Below are 19,422 nucleotides of genomic sequence, written 5' to 3'. Positions count from 1 at the left end.
AGATACCAGAAGGCATAAATCTTTTTCTGGCAACGGATCCCATGAGAAATGAAAATACACCATACAAATGAAACATGCAGAATTATGCAATGACTATTTTGACTGTAAACCACGTTTCCACTAACTTAGATGACTCCTTAATCTTTAACTTCTGTTCCTAACTGAATACATATATCATGAGAGGGAACAGGAGCAGGCAGGCAAGGTGAGATTTGGTCATACTTATTAACACATGCATCCCTCGTGTTCTCTGCCAGAGTGGTTCTCTGTTGTTTTAAGGACTTCTGAAATGCAGAAGGGCTCTAATCTATATAAAAATAATCTCCATAAGTAAGTAAGATAGTCACAGGATGGGAGTGGGTACTCTAAGAGAAATCACGAGGCCCAAAACGTAATGATCTTGGAAAGGACTTTCTTGCAAGGTAGAGACTCTCAAGAGGAAATCAAAGGTCCTTATTGGAAAACTGAGAATAGAGGAGATGAGAAATGATACAGAATTATGCAAGGATTCATAAGTAAAATAAGATGTTGAAACTATGAAGTTGTTTTACTGGATCAGTATTAAGGTGCAATTTATCTGAATAAGGGAGAGCAGGCAGCTGGAGATGATTTCCAGATACAGAGAGGAGACACAAGAGGGATTTGGCAGCAAAATCTCTGAAAGAAAGTTAATAAGGGGAAGTGTCTGGAAGTAAGTAAAAAAAAAAAATTAGTATATGCGATGCTTACAAATATGTTACCATTTCCCAAGAAATATTACCATCCATGTGATTAGAAAACTAAAAGCAAGAAGCAGGAAACTCAGATGAAATGGGTTAATGCTTTTGTAATAAGGGCCATCCACACATCTAGGAGGATTGGTTTTATTTCTCCAGAAATACCACTGAAGTTTCTCTTATTAAAGCATTAGGTAAAACTGAAGATTGCAGCACAAACAGAAGTAGAAGGACTGGTGTCATACAAACTAGAAGAGCACAGGAGAACAGTTTAATCTGCATAATGTAGGTCCCTACAGGGATTGAAGAAAGAGGTAAAAACTCATGACAGCCTTTCTTCAAGGCTAAAGGTTGACTGTTTATGGTACTGGTAGCTTTTGCTACCTTCATACTGATGTCTTTAAAAGTACACATGTAAAACGAAGTCTTTTTGATGACTCTTAAACTTCAGTTGGGTGCAATGCTAGTGGGGGAAGATATTTTCTCATATTTATAAGTGATCTCATACTTATGCTGTTCCAACTAGACTGTAAAGAGATGCTCCTCAGACTCAAGGTGGTAGGATTGATTCAAGTGCAGGACATTGAGGCACCAGGCCTGACACAGCTCTGTTCTCAACAAGCCTGATAAAAAGTGCTACTTTAGCCTAAGACTTGAAACAGAATCAAGCCCAGCAAGTAATGACTCCTCAATTAGTAATTCATTTGGAAATCCAAAGTAGAAGAAATAATATTTCTCCATTGGACCAAATTACCAAGTATTTTCCAGCAAAATTAATCCTAAATGTCGTTAAACCAATTTCCCTTATTGGATCAATCAATTGATTGACCTGTCTACATTTGTATCCATCTATGTATAAACAAATATATACATGTCCTCCTACAAAGGGTGCTGGGGTTTCCAGTAAAGAGCACAGCACATATTTACAGAACTGTGATGTAATCTGGGTGTAATCTTAGATGACTAGCCATGATTTATAGCAGCAAATAAATAAGACAAAATTTGCTTAACACACCTCAGCATTAAGTATCTCCTGCATTAATTGTCTCCAAAGTCTGTTCCATTTGTTATCTAACAAGGTGTGCTCCATTATTATTTTTATCCAGTTCATTGCTTGATTCTATCTGTTCTTTCAAAATTAGCTTGTCTAATCAGAAACTGCTTTGGCTGGTAGCTCATTTCATATAAAAAGGAGGAATTCTTGTTTACTGAGAAAGTAATTGGATAATAATTTTGAAAAGAAAGAAATATGAATTGTAATAAATTATTTCATAAAAAATACACAGGAGCATGAAAACTAGCAAACCCAAGACAAATTAAAAGCTCTAATGAATGAAAAGGCTATAAATAGAACATGAAACTGGAAAGAATAATTCATCATTTTAACTTACCTACTCCTTGTTATTCTGTTGAAAAGAGCTGAATATCTAAGGAAAGAAGAAATAAAATATATTTACCAAATGATGGTCAAGCAAATATTTATATTAGCTGTCCCTTCTAGCACTTCAGCTCTTGTAAAATAATTAAACCTTTATTACAGAAAGAAAATGTAAAATTCAACCATGTTTGGAGGTCCACAATTCCATTCAGTTATTTATCAAATTCTGTTGTTAAGCTTGCATGACCATAGGTAGACTGTACTAAAGTTGCATGCATGACTGTGTTGCCTGCATCTGTATATATTTAAGTGAAGGCAAGAGAATGCAGAAATCATATTCCAAACACTGACCAATATACTGGGGATATTTACAGAGCTGAGCCATCATGTATATTTTATTGCTTCTCAACATTTCAGTTCACATCAAACTGTAGGACTTTTTTTCTTCTTTTTCTTTCTTACTACCTAAAAATATTTGCTAATCCTTTTTTTTTTCTGTGTTTTTTTTTTTTTTACCTAAACAAGTAAAACACTGAGTAATAAACATATGAGAAGTAATGAACTATGAAAATTGTCTAAAGGAAAATAAAACACACAGAAAAGAATGTGCAAAGTTGTAAATAAGATTTTAGAAGCAAGAATATATATTATTATATTATATTATATTATATTATATTATATTATATTATATTATATTTTTATTTTATTATTATTATTACTATTATATACAGTAGAAAAATCAAGTAATTGTTAAGAAATTCTGAAGTACTAGGGAAAACTTGGCTCTCACCTCTTCAGCTAACACCTTGAGGTCTTTCTGTTTGTAGACCTAACAAAGGAAAATACAAAATTAAATTCAATACACTAAATTATGTGAGCAAAACTGTTATAAATTTACATTGATTTATTCTGATTTTATTTATCTGAAAATCATTCAGGTTTTCCTTGTTGAATTGCATTTATGATACCAATTCAAGCTTTGATCTTAAATGACACTTTTGGGGCCTGAAGTAATAACAATTTGGGATTACAAAGATCCAGTTCTTATCTACATACCAAACAGGTTGTCTATAGTGTAGTTTGTTCATTGAATATACTCAAATTTAGCACAGGGGTATTGATAAAGGTAATCAGCAAACACAGTATTGGCTTAGAATAAAATGAAAGCAAAATGCACCTGACTCAGTAAAGACAGGAGTTAAATGCCAGATTATCCACATAAGTGTGTCAGTAAGAGGAATTTCATGCATGACAGATGCTGGAATGGGCATTAAAGTGGTCAGGACAAAAATCATTAAGTGTCCCAATAATGCACATTGGGCTAAAGCATATGTAGGGTGTCACATTCAAATTCCCTCCAACTTCAAAAGGTCTTTTTGCATGCTCAAAGTCAGGCTTATAAGCGAATGAGATAAAAACATTTGACAGTTTCTTAATACTCACTTGCAGTGTCTACTCCACATTTAGAAAGCAAAACCTTATCATACTACCAACACCATGAAACTCAAAAGGTGTCATGAAATGACTAGATGGAATTTTATTTCATTCAAAGAAATAAGTAGCTACAGAGAATGATAGCTATAACCCAGGTCCTACACAGCCCGTGCCCATAAAAGCTTCAAGGAAAGAAAATTACTGATGTGCAGAGAGGTAGGTACTGTTACGATCCCTACGGTGACTGACGTGGTGCTTCAATGCAGAAAATGATATTATAGAATCACAGAATGGTTTGGGTTGGAAAGGACTATTGAAGTTCATCCTTTGCAATGAGCAGGGACACATTCAGCTAGATCAGGTTGCTCAGAGCCCAGTCCAACCTGGCCTTTAATGTTTCCAGGGATGGCATTTTACCTCTTGAGAAATGAAGTTTTGATTAAACCTGAGCCTATGGCTACGTAGGGAATGAATAGCATTTGGATATGAGCAACACAGAAAAATCACTGTTGTTCAGACAATAAAAAGTATTTAAAGCTAATTTCCATTCATTAATCTAAACACAAAGTATTCTTGTACCTGCTCTCCAGCTTCAGATCATATGAAAAAGAAGTTTGACAGTGATGTAGAAACTCTCAGGATGCCTCAGTCACAGGCTTTACGTTTCTGACTAAGGACAGGGAAAGCATAATCCAACTTGAATATGCAGTCCATGAAAATCTTCAACTAAACCTTCATGATAGGAAGTCCCAAAATGGAGGCAATTAAACTGTGACAGTGTCACAAATGTTTGGAATTTTGCTGTTTGTGTTAAAATGATCCAACCTGAACATGCTAAAAGCAAGGGTGAAACTACCAAGGATTTTTTAGTGAAAAGGTAATATTAACTTCAGAATTATTGGCATATTTTTTGTAGGCTGTAGGTGTTTTTTTATGTTTTTGTGTTTAGGTATGCTTTGTTGTGGCTTGAAAAGCTCCCAAAATTAAATCTTCTGGTGTGGGGCCTATGAGTTGTTTATTAATTAATGAGCCACTAGCCAAAAGTCCTTTTTCCTCCCCTACTGGCTGTTCACTTCATGTGTATCCATTTCTTGTTTTTCTCATTTGCCTCCTTGCTGTCTGCTGTGCCCTTTCAACTCATTCAGGTCCATCCCCTTCCTTACCTGCCCATACAGAACCAGACTCTCAAAAGGCCTCTTCAATATCACCATAATGAAGGTTAAACCAAGATAAATAAAACCTCCACAAACCAACTGTGAACTGATTCCTGTGGCACAGTCCCAGTCTTTGACCAGCTTACATCAGAAATCATATGAGAGCATAATTTACATATTTAAAAAATTTAAATTAGATCAATTTTCTTTTAAACTTGGATAATACGAGGCTCTGAGGATTCCTTGAAAAACAGCTCTACAACAAATTGATCTGTCTGCCTACTACATTCAAAAAATTGATTTTCTTATCCTGAATGGAAACCTTTCTTTGAAAAGAATGAATTCAATTTGTGACACACTCTGTGAGTGTTCTGCATGTGATTCTGAGGTTTTAGAATCTTTAAAATCAATAATAAAACCATTTTAATTTGGCTTAACTTTGTAGGGCATGTGTACTTGTAATTTTCAATGAATATGAGATAAGGAAGTGGTCCAGGACTAAGTCCTCTGAGTCACCTGACTTCTAGTTTGTCTGTTTTGGGCTTCCCAGTCTATCTGAACAGAGAATTCCTGGGTTTGAATCAACCTCCATAGTTCAGACAAACAGAGTCAGACTTTTGCTCAGAACTGTCTGAGGGCACCAGTCTGTGAAGAAAAATCATCATGTTATTATGAAACAGATACAGTCCCATAACAAATCCAGAGATTTAGACCTGTAAAGCTTGGGGCTATAACCACTACCTCACCAGTGAGTTCTGTAATATCCCCATTCCCACATCTCCTTCCTCAACAATCTATTCTTGCTCCAGGTAAGCTTTAAGAGATTCTTCAGCAGCACTAAAAGCTTCATGCAGTTCAGGGACATAACAGGTTAGCTAGTCTAGGCTACAGATATTCCAGTATAACTCCTTTGTGTTGGCACCTTATTTATTTATTGGTGCCTGAAATCCCTTTCCTTTCAGATAAGAGTTCCTTCACAACAACCTTTTGCAGCACTAGTGATAAGACAAGAGGACATGGCCTCAAGCTGCCACCAGGGGTGGTTCAGGTTGGACATCAGGAAGAATTTCTTCACTGAAAGGGTTGTGAAGCACTGGAAAGGGTTGCCCAGGGAAGTTGTCTATTCACTATCTCCCTGGAAGTGTTCAAGAAATGCCTCAGTGTGGCACTTAGTGTTATGTTTTAGTTGACATGGTAGTATTTGTTCAAAGATTGGGCTTGATGATCTCAGAGATCTTTTCCAGCCTTGAGTCTATGATTCTAAGATGCACTGTAACATCAGCATAATGATGATAACTCTGACTGAGATGGTCTGGTTACTTTTGGCTATCAGAGGTCACTGTTTGAGAATCTTTGATTCAATGTGGTTACTAAATTACGTAATTCTTATGATTGCAGGGAAAAAATTAGGGTGGAAGGAAGCTCTTGAAATCATCTTGTCCAGTGTTCACATGTTCCCAGTAAATGAAGGTTCTTTGATAAACTTCCACAGAATTTGACTCTAAGTGCATTTGTCACCTCTTGTAAATGCAAATTAAAATGTGGTAAATTATCCTGATGGTGATTTAAGAGTATTTGCCTTGTTTTACAAGAGTGCAGAGTGCAGAAGGTCAGATTACATGGGTCAGCTGGCTAGAAGTGTGTCAGCCACGTGCAGTCACTCGGGCACAGGCAGTCACATCAGCATGTACACAGACAGCACCCAGGGAGCCTGGGGATGAGTTCTCAGGCTGCACACAAGCCGTTTTGTACTGCTAATCATCCGTAGCTAAAGGTAAAGGTTAAATGCTGAGCATTATTGTGATACAGTCCTTTATACTTCACTTAACAAATTGAATTTGGTTAATTAACAATTTACACACCTGGAGGGAAATATAAAATCTATTGTGCTGTTTGGCATTGTGCTTAAACTGGAAATGGCCTATACATCCTCTAGTCCATATTAAATGGGATTTACTTTGAACAAAATTGCTGTTAACAATTATATAGGTTTGGTTTTTTTTTGTTTTTTTTTTTTTTTGAGAGCTCCATTTTCTAGACTGGCACTTTGGTAATTTTTTTATCCTTACCCCTGAAAATAAATGAAATCCAGAAAAGTAAGTTTAAAGTATTTTTATTATTGATTTAAAACTCTGCTTCTCTGTGCATAACGTAAATTGTCACCCAGATACAAAAGTGAGAGACAGAAACGTGCCAGCCTATTTCACATTCGAAGCAGACACACCAGAGTCACAAAACCAGATTGTTTTGCCCATAACTGGAAGGCTGAAGAGCAAAATCTCATTAAGATTGGTATATAGAAGGAGGTTTACAAGCCATGCATATCCATGAACAGGTTAGTTTAAATGCCTCAGAAATAGATGGCTTTTCAAATATGTGGCTGACAGTCATGGGTTCAGAAATACAAACTAAGATGAACTCAAAACTTGATACTCAGAAATAGATCAGTCTGGGAAATGGTGTTATGGAGAAATGAATCTGCATTCCAGGAAGACTGCTGCTTAAAACCAGTTCTGATCTTCCTATGATTCGGCAACACGAATGCCATTTATCCCCGGCATTCCGGTGGATTTGGGTCTGATGCATGTGTTCTCACATGGCACCTCTGAAAATCTGATTTGCTTGAAGTAATGCTTGCCTAAGGTATTTAAAAGATTTGTCAACAGGAGGAATATTACTGCTGAAGGAATATTCAAAAGGCTTAGGCTTTCATGCAGTGCACTCCGTAAAATCACACTTATGGGCTCATGAAAGTAAAGCACATCTTTCCACTGGTTATTTGCAATAGAAACTAGTCGGTGCTATTTTCTAATTTTGTTTGGTTATAATTATCTGCTATATATATTATTTACCTCCTCTTGCTTTCTAAACCTTCTCAAGGCCAGGTAACTGCATACATGCGGAGGAGAGGAAGGAACTGGAAATTATCCTTGATGTTTGCTACCAACCCTTAGGCTTCTTCTGAAACCTAGGAGGAAAAAACCCCGATACTAGTTTCTAATGGTGTTGGATTTTTATTTTAGACAGGTATCTCATGGGTATTTACTCGATAATTCATCTGAAAAATGAAGAATTGCCTTATTGAGTGAATCTCTCAGCAGTTAATTGTTGGCCAATATCCTCTGGTAAGACCACATAGGCCTTGACTGGATACTGAAAACAGCATAGGTGTATGAATTAATTTATTTAGTTATTAATTCAAGGTTAGAACACTAGTACAAAAGTCAACACAAGCTATTATGAAAACATTAAGCGATCAAAATATTCTGGTTTTATACTGAATCAGGTCCTGATACACAGTACACGAATGAAATACAGAAGGACAAAAGACACAAAATCATTGCAAATTAGGTCCATTTTCCGTTAACTTTGTCACGTATGAACTCAGGTAGGTTTGAACTTTGCAGTCATTGTAGTGCATTCAAAAAATAATAACGCAAAAATTTCCATGCCTTCAAAAGAGTCTCTGTTGTATTAGTAAGTGAACTCTCCAGTGGCCAAAATAATATCTGTAAATGCCCATGGATTTTTACCCAAAATGTGGCAGCCTGGCATGATTAAAAGCTTTAGATTCTCAAAGAGCAACATGACTAAAGCTGGACTGTAGCCTTGAGTGGCACCTCACTGGTTTCATTTGCCAGTATTGTTATTTTCCAAGGTAATATTTGATTTAGAAGAAAAATGCTTTTAAGTCCCACAGTAAGTCCTACAATGTATCCACAAGTATAAAACCCTCAAATTACCTTCATTTGTCAAATGCTAAAGCCCTACCTGAGACTATTCAGTGGCAAAGTAGGAATCTAATGATGTCAGCAGGAAAGAGGGGAGGTTAGATTTATAGAGGTTTTAGAGGTGATACCTCTAGTCTCTCCTCCCTTGTCCCCCTCCTGACTCTCTTTAATTCAGCACTTTGACCAAAGTAATGCAGTTAAGCTTCGGTTTATGACACAGATGCCTCATAAGTCCAGTCACCATGATTTAATTGAAAGCTCTCTCATGTTAGTTATTTGAATATATTTTAAATTCCAAATTATTAGTGAAGGTGTTAAAATACAGAGCTTTACTGTTAACCCAACTTTCTCCTTATGTTACACTTTCCCTCCCAAGCTGCCATGTTTTGTCCCTTGCTTACACTATAGTTGCCTCAATTTTGTTTTTGTTCCTGGCAATACCTAAGGTTCAAACACAGAATGAAGGCATTTTTGGATGGAAATAGTAACTAATGCAATCTGGATTTGAAATAGAAGTGAATGTGAACAACATTTTATGTAGAGGTGATAACCCAAACTAATGTTTTCTATTTTTGTTTACCTAATATAAATCCAAGTTATCAAATATTATCAGTGAAAAAACCTTAGGTGGTCATCCCCAGACTGTGGTTATGGTAGTATCCTAGCACAGGACTGTTTTAGTCAGTGTTGTCCAAGAGCTATGGACTGCCAGGTGCAAAAATCTGATTGTCCTAAATAAGCCAAGTGCTGTTTTCAGTAGTTAACTTCATTTTGTAAAGAGCCTAGCTCAAGTACAGTCAAGGTTTTGTCTACCATTTGTTTCAAGAATCTGGATCAGATCCTTAAATCAGAGCCAAATGTGAATAAAAGCAGTAAATTCTTTGGCAATAAATCCTCATTTGCATTACTCAAAGACGGGACCTGCTGGAACATCTTTATAACATTCTTTTCCCTTCCTTCTCCTCATGTGCAGCATATTGCAGTAATCAATTAACATGATGGAATATTCCTGTTCTGAGACCTTCTAGTAACTCCTATATGGTCCAAATTTAATCTTAATAGCTCTGATTTTTAGTTTTTTTAAGAAGCTGAACTCATCCTGTGCATTAGTGAGGATGGAAAAATAAGCTTTCAGAGTAATTTAGTGATTTTCAGCCTGTTGGTGTTGGGTTTGAATATTTTGGAGAAGTTAGGTGCTAGGAGAGGAATGAGCATTTTTTATCTGCGTGTAAACCACCAAAATGGCCAAGCACAAATGGAGGTGCCCAGTTCTATCTCTTGCATCTGAAAAGGGCCTTACTGTACTTCTTTAGAGCAAAAATATAAGAAAAATTGTTGATCTCTTGACCTTGTTTAAATAATTTACTCTTGCCCATCTCAATGCATCCTTTGTTTGCCTTTGTAACTCAAAAGACTGATTCCACTGTAACAAAGTAGGAAACTCTGGCTTATAACCTGAGTAATACCAAATAGACCTTGGTTCATACAAAGAAAGGACAGTAGTTGATCTTGTGTCTCTTTCTGATTTTAAGGGTTCTCTAGAAGGGTTTAAAAGTGTTGCAGAAAGTCATAACTGGAAGCTTGTTTGAGTGCATTCATACTGATTATAAAGTTGAATCCCTAGAGGACCACAGCTCTGCAACCAGTAACATCAAAACTCCCCTACCAAATTCAAAGAAAATTCTTGCCTTTACTTCCTCTGGAAAAGTTGTAGAAATTGAATTTACTGTACTTAGGATAAAATAGTCTTGTAATAAAATTTATTACAAACACATTCAGATTTTTTTTGATAAGCAAATTGGCCTTCCACATTATTTAGGTTTTTCCTATATTGAACAAGAAAATACAAGAGAATCCATACTGTTCTTTCGGAATAGACGTGGGGAGGTGGAGAAATTGCTTGGTCCATGTATATTCCAGCAGAGGGTGGCAGTACACTACCACACTCCCACAGTAATGCAAAAGTTGTGCAGTAATATTTATGCCTTCTGTCTTCAAGGGAAGAATACATCCTGCAGATGAATATGTTTTGGGAGTAAAATGGGAATTGGACTGGGAAAGTAATCCCCAAATCACTTCAGTGACCTTGCTCAATCCACTCAATCTCCATCTCTTTCATCTGAAATATTTTTCTTCTGTAATTACCATCAGCTGGTGACTACGAACCATTATAAAACTCCCGAGGATAATCGTCTACGAGAATGAATATGGATATCTGAAAATGGGAATCTCTCCTGATTAACTAATGATACCAGGACAATTAACTTTATCACTAACAGCAGTGATGTCACCAACAGTGTTAAGCAGGATAAACTCTAGAAGGCAAAAAGGGACAATGTGGCAGGAAGAATTTCCATGGCACTATGGACATGGTAAAGGTCTCCTGCCTTTCCTAAATCCAGTTTTGCTACTTTGGTACCAGGGTATTCTTCAAAATTTGAAATACTTTGTAATCTCTTCCGTAGAATGTGGATTTCTCTGATACTTTCTTAGACTTCCATTCAGTTTTCATTTTCTTACATCCCTTGCTTTTTTTTTTTTTAATAGAAAGTAGTTGGGAAATTGTTCATAGGCCAGCAAAAGAGACAAGGTATATTTTTTGCCTTTTGGAAAAATCTTCTGGTTGACAGAAAAAGTAGGAACTGGTGCAGCCGTCTTTACATTACTACAGTAAAAATACTTTAACACACTGTCAAACTTCAGACCTTGGTGACTCGAGTCTCTATATTTTTTGGATGTGAAGAAATATTTCAGTGTAAGAAGAAAGCAGTGCATAATAGGAAAGAATACTCCTTCATTATGCAAATAATGAAAAATTATTTGTATACAGAGCATGATTTCTTTAATGCACTTTTATTTCCCCTCAAGAATTCAAACCAAAGGATTATACAGGTCAAGAAGAACTTGAAGAACAAAAGCCATTCATGATCAAGCTCTCAATATGGACTTACATTGGTAAAAACATTTGAATAGCATATTTATAATAGTAATCTAAGTAGCTTATGTTAACTTCTCTAGTAACCAAAGCCAAGAATAATTTTAATGCATTCTTTCAGTAGACATTCATTATTTAAATATGTAAAATATGGAGGCAGTGTTCTGGAACTTCTTTTTATTAAGAGGAAGAAGTTGGAAATTATGCCAGGAACTTTAGGTGAGGAATGACATTCCCCTTCTCAAAAAGAAGAGATTTTTTTTAAAGAATTAAGGGGATTAAATATTTTCAGTCAAAACTGTTGTCAATAATAATTCCTTACCTTGATCTAGCTTAGTAGATTTCAAAGTGAGACACTTAAGAGTAACCTTCTCACCTTTGAGTAGCTTCCTCTATAACTTCTTGTAACATCCCCAGCTATTCCTACAGGAGGTGACATGATTTTCAGCAGGGTTTTTAACTAGCAATTAACCAGCATAAAGTGATGAAATAAGAAAAAAAACCAAATAGCCAGGGTGATCAGAAGCTCCAAAACATTGCCTGGTTATCATTAAGATTATTTTATGTATCAGTTTAGGGGTCTTTGAGGGAGGGGGGAACAGGGTGTATAGTGCTGGTGTGCTGGAGTCCTGAATGGCCCCTCTACACTATTGAATCCTTCCTGGTTAATAGAAAACCTTGTAGCAAAATTTTATTTAAGAATAAACTGGTCTATAGCAGAAAAAGGAATTTTTTAGAAAATTCATTTTAATGAAATAAAAATAACTGGGAAAGACTGAGAGTTTCTTGAGAAGAACCAGCTTGTCTCACAGCAGAATAGATTAAAAATCTGTTTCACTGATATAACTCTGAAAATCCATGATTGAAAAGCCTAGCCTTAAGGAGTTACAATACATCATGAGAAAAAGGTGAGTCAACGTGTAATGCTTCAATTCCAGGGTTCTCAAGAGTACACAGGTGGTATAATAAGTAAGGTCATGGTCTTTCCATCAGCAGTATCCCTGGTATTTCTGCAGCGGCTATGAATGAGAAATATTATAAACAATAATATTTATGATTGTTAAAAGTCCAAAGTTCAGAGGAGATCAATCTAATATTCTGAGATGTAAATAGAGGAAGATTTGTTATGTAACGAGTGCTTATGGTATTTATACTTTCAGGTCTGGGTGGTGGTTGTCCAGACCATGGGGATGATCAATAAATGCAATACTGGTTAGCAGTGACATTTAAAATATCCCTCCCCCATGCAATGGCATTATTACTTCAAACAAGTGATTTTAAACCCAGATTTTTTTTTTTTTTTCCTTTTCCATTTTGTGATCTTGTGGTAGATCAACAAATTGAATGGGTTCCCAGTATGGCCACCCATCAAACCTGCTAGATTATGCCCTGAACTGGGAGTTTGTGGAGCTGATTCTATTCCCAGCTTTGTCATCATCTTTACTTTTAGGCTATTCCCCTCGTATTTCCACATCTGTATTCCATCTTCACAGCTTTTGTACCCCACTTTGCTTTGTCTGTTTAGACTAGAGCTCCTACAGGCTTGAACTAGCTCGTGTCTTTTGCTGCTGTTGTTGCTTTGGCCTGTTCAGAGTCCTGACTGCAGATTTCCATTGGGAATTAAAAATGATTGCAAGTTCAGGTGATTCCTTGATTCCTTCAGCTCATGTGCATCCGTTACTAATGACATGCTGACCAGCACAATGTAGTAAAAAATATGAAATGTGTTACTGATGTGACAGAGCCTTTTCTGGCACAAGATGTATTCAAGAGTGGACTGTGGTCCAATGGAATAGGAATGTGACTTTTAAGGGCCCTACAATAAAGTAATCACCTAGAGAAAACATCTGCTTTACCAGAAAGGTGGGACTAAACTGAGAAAGGAAGTGTTGGGGAATCTTCCATTTTCCGTTCCTATCTCAGATTTCTTTATTTCCTAGGCACTGAGGAAATTCCAAAAGGAAAATCACCAATAGCAGGGGAGCAGCAAAACTGTCATTGGAGGAGCACAAGATCACTTCAGGCATAAGCATCCTAACAAGGAGCTCTGCCCTGGTGGTTCAGTCAATGAGTTAGGAGCTCCCTTGTCCGAGGGATTCCAAGCAGGAGGGGCTCAGATTGTCTATGACTATCCATCCACCATGGTGATCTATTTTATCTCCCTTTTCTGGGGTCTTCTGCTTCTGTTAACTGATATTAAACTGAAAAATTCTTTGAAGTATCACTGTCTACTTTCTTGTATTTCTGTTGCAAGCTTCTGGAACGTGACTGCTCCAGCTCTGTAGTGGGCATTACATATCGATAAACTACTCCCAGAGGCTTTGTAGTAGGACATACAACAACTTCAAGGAAAAACCACAATGTCATTTCAATTCTTTTATTTTCAAAATCATAAATACAAAACAGATGGGATTTTCAAACTTTCCATACTTAATGCACTCCTAGCAACTATAGTTGGCACATTATTTTGAGGATATTTTCAATGTATTCAGATACATTTATCACTCAGGTTACTCATTGAATGCACACAGCTGAAATGGATTATTTCTGAAGGAGCCTTATCTTTTTTGTTTCCTGATCTTGTGCCTTAAAATTTCTAATCTTAATGTTGTATTAATGCAATTATTTTTTTCAGTTTAAAATTTTATCTTAATTTAAAATGCAGTTAAATAAGTCTTTGGGACTTATAGAGTAAGATAATAGCATTGACAGATCCAGTGTCCTTTTACCTCTAAGGCTCTTGGCTACTGAGTTAGCAAATGAGAGGATGCTTTTAATCACCTGTTTAAAGCTAGGAGAGTATTCTGAGAGTTAATTGCTATTATATCATCACACAGGACAAAGGAAAAAACAACATTATTTTGTAATCATTGATCTTCTATATCATTAAATCCAAAACATTCTTAATTAGGCAGAAAACTAGACATGGTTAATACAACTATGCAGCACTATCAGATTTTGCAGCTACTCTTCCCCTGCCTTGCCTGCTGCAGAAGGAGTGCAAGCTCTTTTGTTCAATGAAAAATGCCCATCAAAACTCAGAGAAAGCCAATAGAGATAGTGTTGTCCAACTTTATCTACCTGTCATTAAGATTTTTGAAAAGAGACAAAAATGTTGAATTGCCTTTGACATATTCTAAATCATTACTGATTTGTTGACACTCACATGGTTGCTTTGGTGGCAATAGAGGAAAATTTTCAAAGTGGTTGTCAGACAAGAGGAAGATGTATTTGTGAGTGGAAAAGACAAAAGGGAAAATAGATTTACAGAATATACAGAAAGTTGCTTTCATTTATTTTTTCCCCTTTGTGTGTTTTTTTTTATACTAAAGAAATGCCACATGCTCTGAAGAAATGCATGAGACAAATACAAGCGAACTGCTCATAAAATTCCATTTTTTCTATTTCTGTTCCAGGAACACCTTCCTCATCACAGGAATGTTAATTTCATCTGGTTGACAGCTGTGGAAATAACCTATGTATTTAAACAGAGAAAACAGAGATAGGAACATTCACACAATGAAATCTATTTTCTATTTGAATCTAAAATCTAAGTGCTGTCCCTTTAAAGGAGACCTTGCTATCTTGATAAAGAAAACTAATGAGGTGGCCTTTCTAGGGCTAGTCACATAATAGCCACGGTGACAAGGACCTCTATCACGGAATAAAGCAGAAGATAAATGAGATTTTTCTAATATCCATTTCACCCATTGTTCACAAGTGTCATGCGATGCAGCTTCTATTTATCATGAGATAGTAGATACTGGGCACTATTTTGTAAAGGAAGCCTAAATTGCAACATTGTGCTATTAAAAGCCTGTAAATACTCTTTACTCCTTCCTGTTCATTTTGTAACTGTGCCAAAACAAGTGGGTTTTGTTTTATTATTCTTATTTTTTACTTATTTAAAGGACTTAAAGGACATTACTTATATTTATACTAGATGTCCACACAGTTTTAGCAATAAAATGAGAATACATGTTTCAGTCAGCTGGCATGAAAACCAGTCCCATCTGCCCCAAGATGAAGGGTATTTAACCTAGATCTTCTTCTCTCAGCTCTCTAGATCTCTTTACAGAATCATAGAGTCAGAGAATGGGTCAGGTTAGAAGGGACCACAGTGGCTCATCTGGTCCAACCTTCTTGCTAATGCAAGCTTATCCCAGAGCACATGGCACAGGGTTGTATCCAGACAGTTTTGGAATATCTCCAGCGAGGGAGACTCCACACCCTCTCTGGACAATCTGTTCCCATGCTTGGTCTGCACAGGACTGAAGTTCTTCTTCATGTACAGGTGGAACTTCCTGTGCATCAGTTTTTTCCCATTGGATCTTGTCCTATTGCTCAGCACTACTGATCAGAGCCTGGATCCATCCTCTGACACGTCACCACAGATACTGACAGACATGGATGAGGTCCCCTCTCAGTTGCCTCTTCTTGAGTTTGAGCAGTCCCAGCTCCTTCAGCCTCTCCTCATGAGAGGAATGCTCCAGTCCCTTCATCATCTTTGTCACTCTCCACTGGACATGTTCCTGGAGCTCCATGTCTCTCTTGTCCTGAGAAGCCCAGAGCTGGACAGAGCACTCCAGATGTACCTCACCAGGGCTGAGTAGAGGGGCAGGATCACCTCCCTCAGCCTGCTGGCAACGCTCTTCCTAATGCACCTCAGGATACCATTGGCCTTCTTGGCCACAAGGTCTCCTGAACTGCTTGTTGCCACCAGACCCCCAGGTCACACCCCAGCCTGTACTGGTGCCCACCTGGAACTCCTGGCTGAGATCCAGTTACCTGCTATATTTTTATGACCTCCAAGATCTAAGCATTCAAAGATAATGTAAACTTCCATGAAAATCAATCATATGATCAGATTCAGTCTGTTGGAATTCAGACACATCAACAGCCTGAAACAGTGAGTCAGAAATCTGAGCCCCCCAGTCTTAGCTTAATCTGTGGAAGTGAAGGAGCTATACTGATACTTCAGTATCAATGGTATTATTCAGGCATTGATTATTCTGGTGAACAGAAGGGGGCTTGGCCCTCTATAACTCAAAGGGAGAACAGCACCAGGGAATGAAATGTGGAGGAAAAGAAGTTCAGAAACAAAGGATGTAGGGAGAAAGAGATGGTGAGGTGAAAGAGCAACGGAGAGGAAAGGTGTGTAAAGTGGTTATAACAGCAGTTAAATCACAATTACTACACTGTGCCAGATTTGCCCCTTGGTCAGAGTGACAATGAAAGAAAGCTTCTGTGTGAAACAGGGACGTTTTATACCCCAGTCTATTGACCCAGTTTCAAAATTTGATCTTCCCTCTCATCTGAATGGCCATGTTTTGTCCTTGGGATTTTTTCAAACCCCTGACAACTTGCAACAGATACCAAATTTCTTTCTTGTGCACTTTCCATTCAAATAAACAGTTGCAAAAGCTGTGTAAGACTTTGATTGCTGTTTCAAAGGATGAAAGGGTCATTATAATTTACAACCTGTGCAGGTTTACTCCTTTATGATCACCTCTGGGATGTCAGGCAGCCCAGCAAACTATCAGCAAACAGTTTTCTGCATAACTTGAGAGGAAGTGAAAAATTCTAGCTATGGATATTGGCACAAATCCATTCTCATGAAAACGCCCACTAAATCTTTAATGTCCAGGGAGAACACCTGAAAAATCCTATGCTTAAAACACTGACTTGCAAATTGGATCCTTGGTTTAGCTACAAATTTCCGCTGTGACCAAAGGAATTGTGCTTGATTTGTGTGTCTCTGCTTCTCTAGAAAGAGGATAAAGCTTTCTGTTTCCTGTTTGAAGCTACAAGCTCTTGGCAGTTAGGGGTGGAAAATATTTTTCCCAAATAAAACACCTATAAAGATAATAGCAGTAGCTGTCTCTCAGGCAATGCTTTTCATCTGCAGATATGAATGTAGCCTGCAAAGTATCATTATCTTAATTTATAAAAGCAGAAACTGAGGCACAGGAAGGGAAAATTACATGTCCAGGGTCATGACAGGAACATCAGTCTGATCTGCCCAAGTTTCTTATTTCTGTGCTTTACTATGTCCCACAATGATTCCTTTCTGGGACACATGGAGTAATAGTGATGATAATGAGCACACAGATACCTCCTTTGAAAGGTCTCATCATATATCTGCCTGCATGCAACTCAATTTATACACCTTGGAAGGATGAAGGGCTGAGTCAATATAGCATTAATGCAATACCCTAATGGCTGTTAGCTTCAAAGACATCTTTTTCATGAGAAACAAGACTTTGAAAGGAGAGCAGTCACGATACACATAAGTGCCACCTTTTAAATGATGATCAAAGTCAAAAAGTGGTGTAAAGTTGTCAAGAGACCTATATCTTGGTTTACAGACTGTATTTACTAGATCCATTGTTTCATGCATGGTGTTTCTAGCCTGCACACTCGTGTGATAGGTTAGCAGAAGAGGAATTGTCTGTTCTTACTCTTGGGACATGAAATGGAACAAAGGACTGTGATGCAGTTCAGATGCTACAATGAACAGAAGAGACTTAAGTTCCTAGTACTGACCTAGACTTAGAGAGGGTCACCAGCCTGTCAGTGATGTGAGATTCCTGGCTACCATTTGCATCTGGGCCATAATATTGTAAGTCTGGGGTGCCTTGTTCTGTCCACTGCACCAGCTTCTGTCTCTAATAGCCTTTCATATCTTTAACACTTCCCATATCCCCTTAAAATTCTTCCGTTTAGGTTCAATAAACCTGAAAATATTTATATATTGCCGTCATTACTCTTTGGGCTCTTCCCAGAAGAACTAAAACCAGCCAAAGCACTGCAACTGAGATTTTTGTAGGTATTATATTGTCCTTTGGAGTGGTTTCTGTCCCTCTGGGAGTTGTGCCATCTGTGGTTTTAGTAGACAACTTTACTCCTTTGCTGAGGTTTTAATGGAGACTCCCAATACAACCTAAAGCAGAGCAGAACTCTCTGAAAACTCTGCTTGTTATCTCCCTCTGATTTGATAACAAGCTGCTGTTGATGAATAAATCAACTGATTTTGCCCCTTCCCTCTCCTAATTTTCCTTGTGAGAACCTCACATAAAGCAATATCCAAAACAGTACAAAAAGTCAAAAGATCTGCTTTTAACTGCTTCCCCTCTGTCCCCAAACCTTCCCATTCCAGTGGGTGGTATCTAGATTGTTTTGACACAATTTCTGCTTGGTGAATTTATGCTGACATTTGTAAGTACCTAGATGAGTGTGTTTCCACTAAATAATTCCTGGAGAATAATGATGTGAGAGATGTTGTAGGTGTTGTATTCAACAGCTGGGCCTTGGAGCTCCTTAAGATTGTTCAGACAGAGAAACAAATAGGAAGGGTGAGGTCAGAGCATTGCAGAGTGACAGGGAAAAGCAGGATTTGCCACTTGGCAAGTCATAAGGTGGGTAAGGAAAAAGGATGATGGAAAGCACATCTGGGGCTGCCTTAGGAGAAGAAATTAGGAGCTGTTTAGCTTTCTTGAAGATCATTATTTAAAAGATAGTGACCAACAGAAGGTGCTACAAGAAAGACCGTGATTATTAATGATGGAGTAAGTCTGAAAAGCTACAGTTGGGGGATGCATCAATTAGATGGAAGTTCATTACTGTTTAATATCTGAATCATAATCCCTCAGGAGCAAGAAACATTGTATGTTTCTTTGAACTCGCCCTAATAACAAATATACCATATAAATCATGTTTTCTGTGCATGCACACTGCAAAGCATTCTACTGCATATATCTGTAATTCAGAGGGGGGGCTGAACACAAAACACAGAAAAAATTAATTGTACTACTGTATTTGGGGCTGCAAGGCTCTCAGATACTGTGTTAGATGTGGGGTAACAGATGGATGGAACTGGAGTTTTCCAAGTAAAACTTCCCTTGGGAAAAAATCACAACTGAAATTTTCTGCAACTTTATCTAAGGTAGTTCTGAAGACCTTGTCGTGGTCAAAAATACAATGCCATGAATTGAAAATTATATTAGCCCTTAAAAGCAAATCAAGATGTTTAGGTGTTATATTTTGTTACCCAATGAGACTTTCATAACTTTCA

This window comes from Aphelocoma coerulescens, chromosome 1A (genome assembly GCF_041296385.1).
Source record: "Aphelocoma coerulescens isolate FSJ_1873_10779 chromosome 1A, UR_Acoe_1.0, whole genome shotgun sequence".
NCBI lineage: Eukaryota > Metazoa > Chordata > Aves > Passeriformes > Corvidae > Aphelocoma > Aphelocoma coerulescens.
This window is presented reverse-complemented; position numbering follows the sequence as displayed.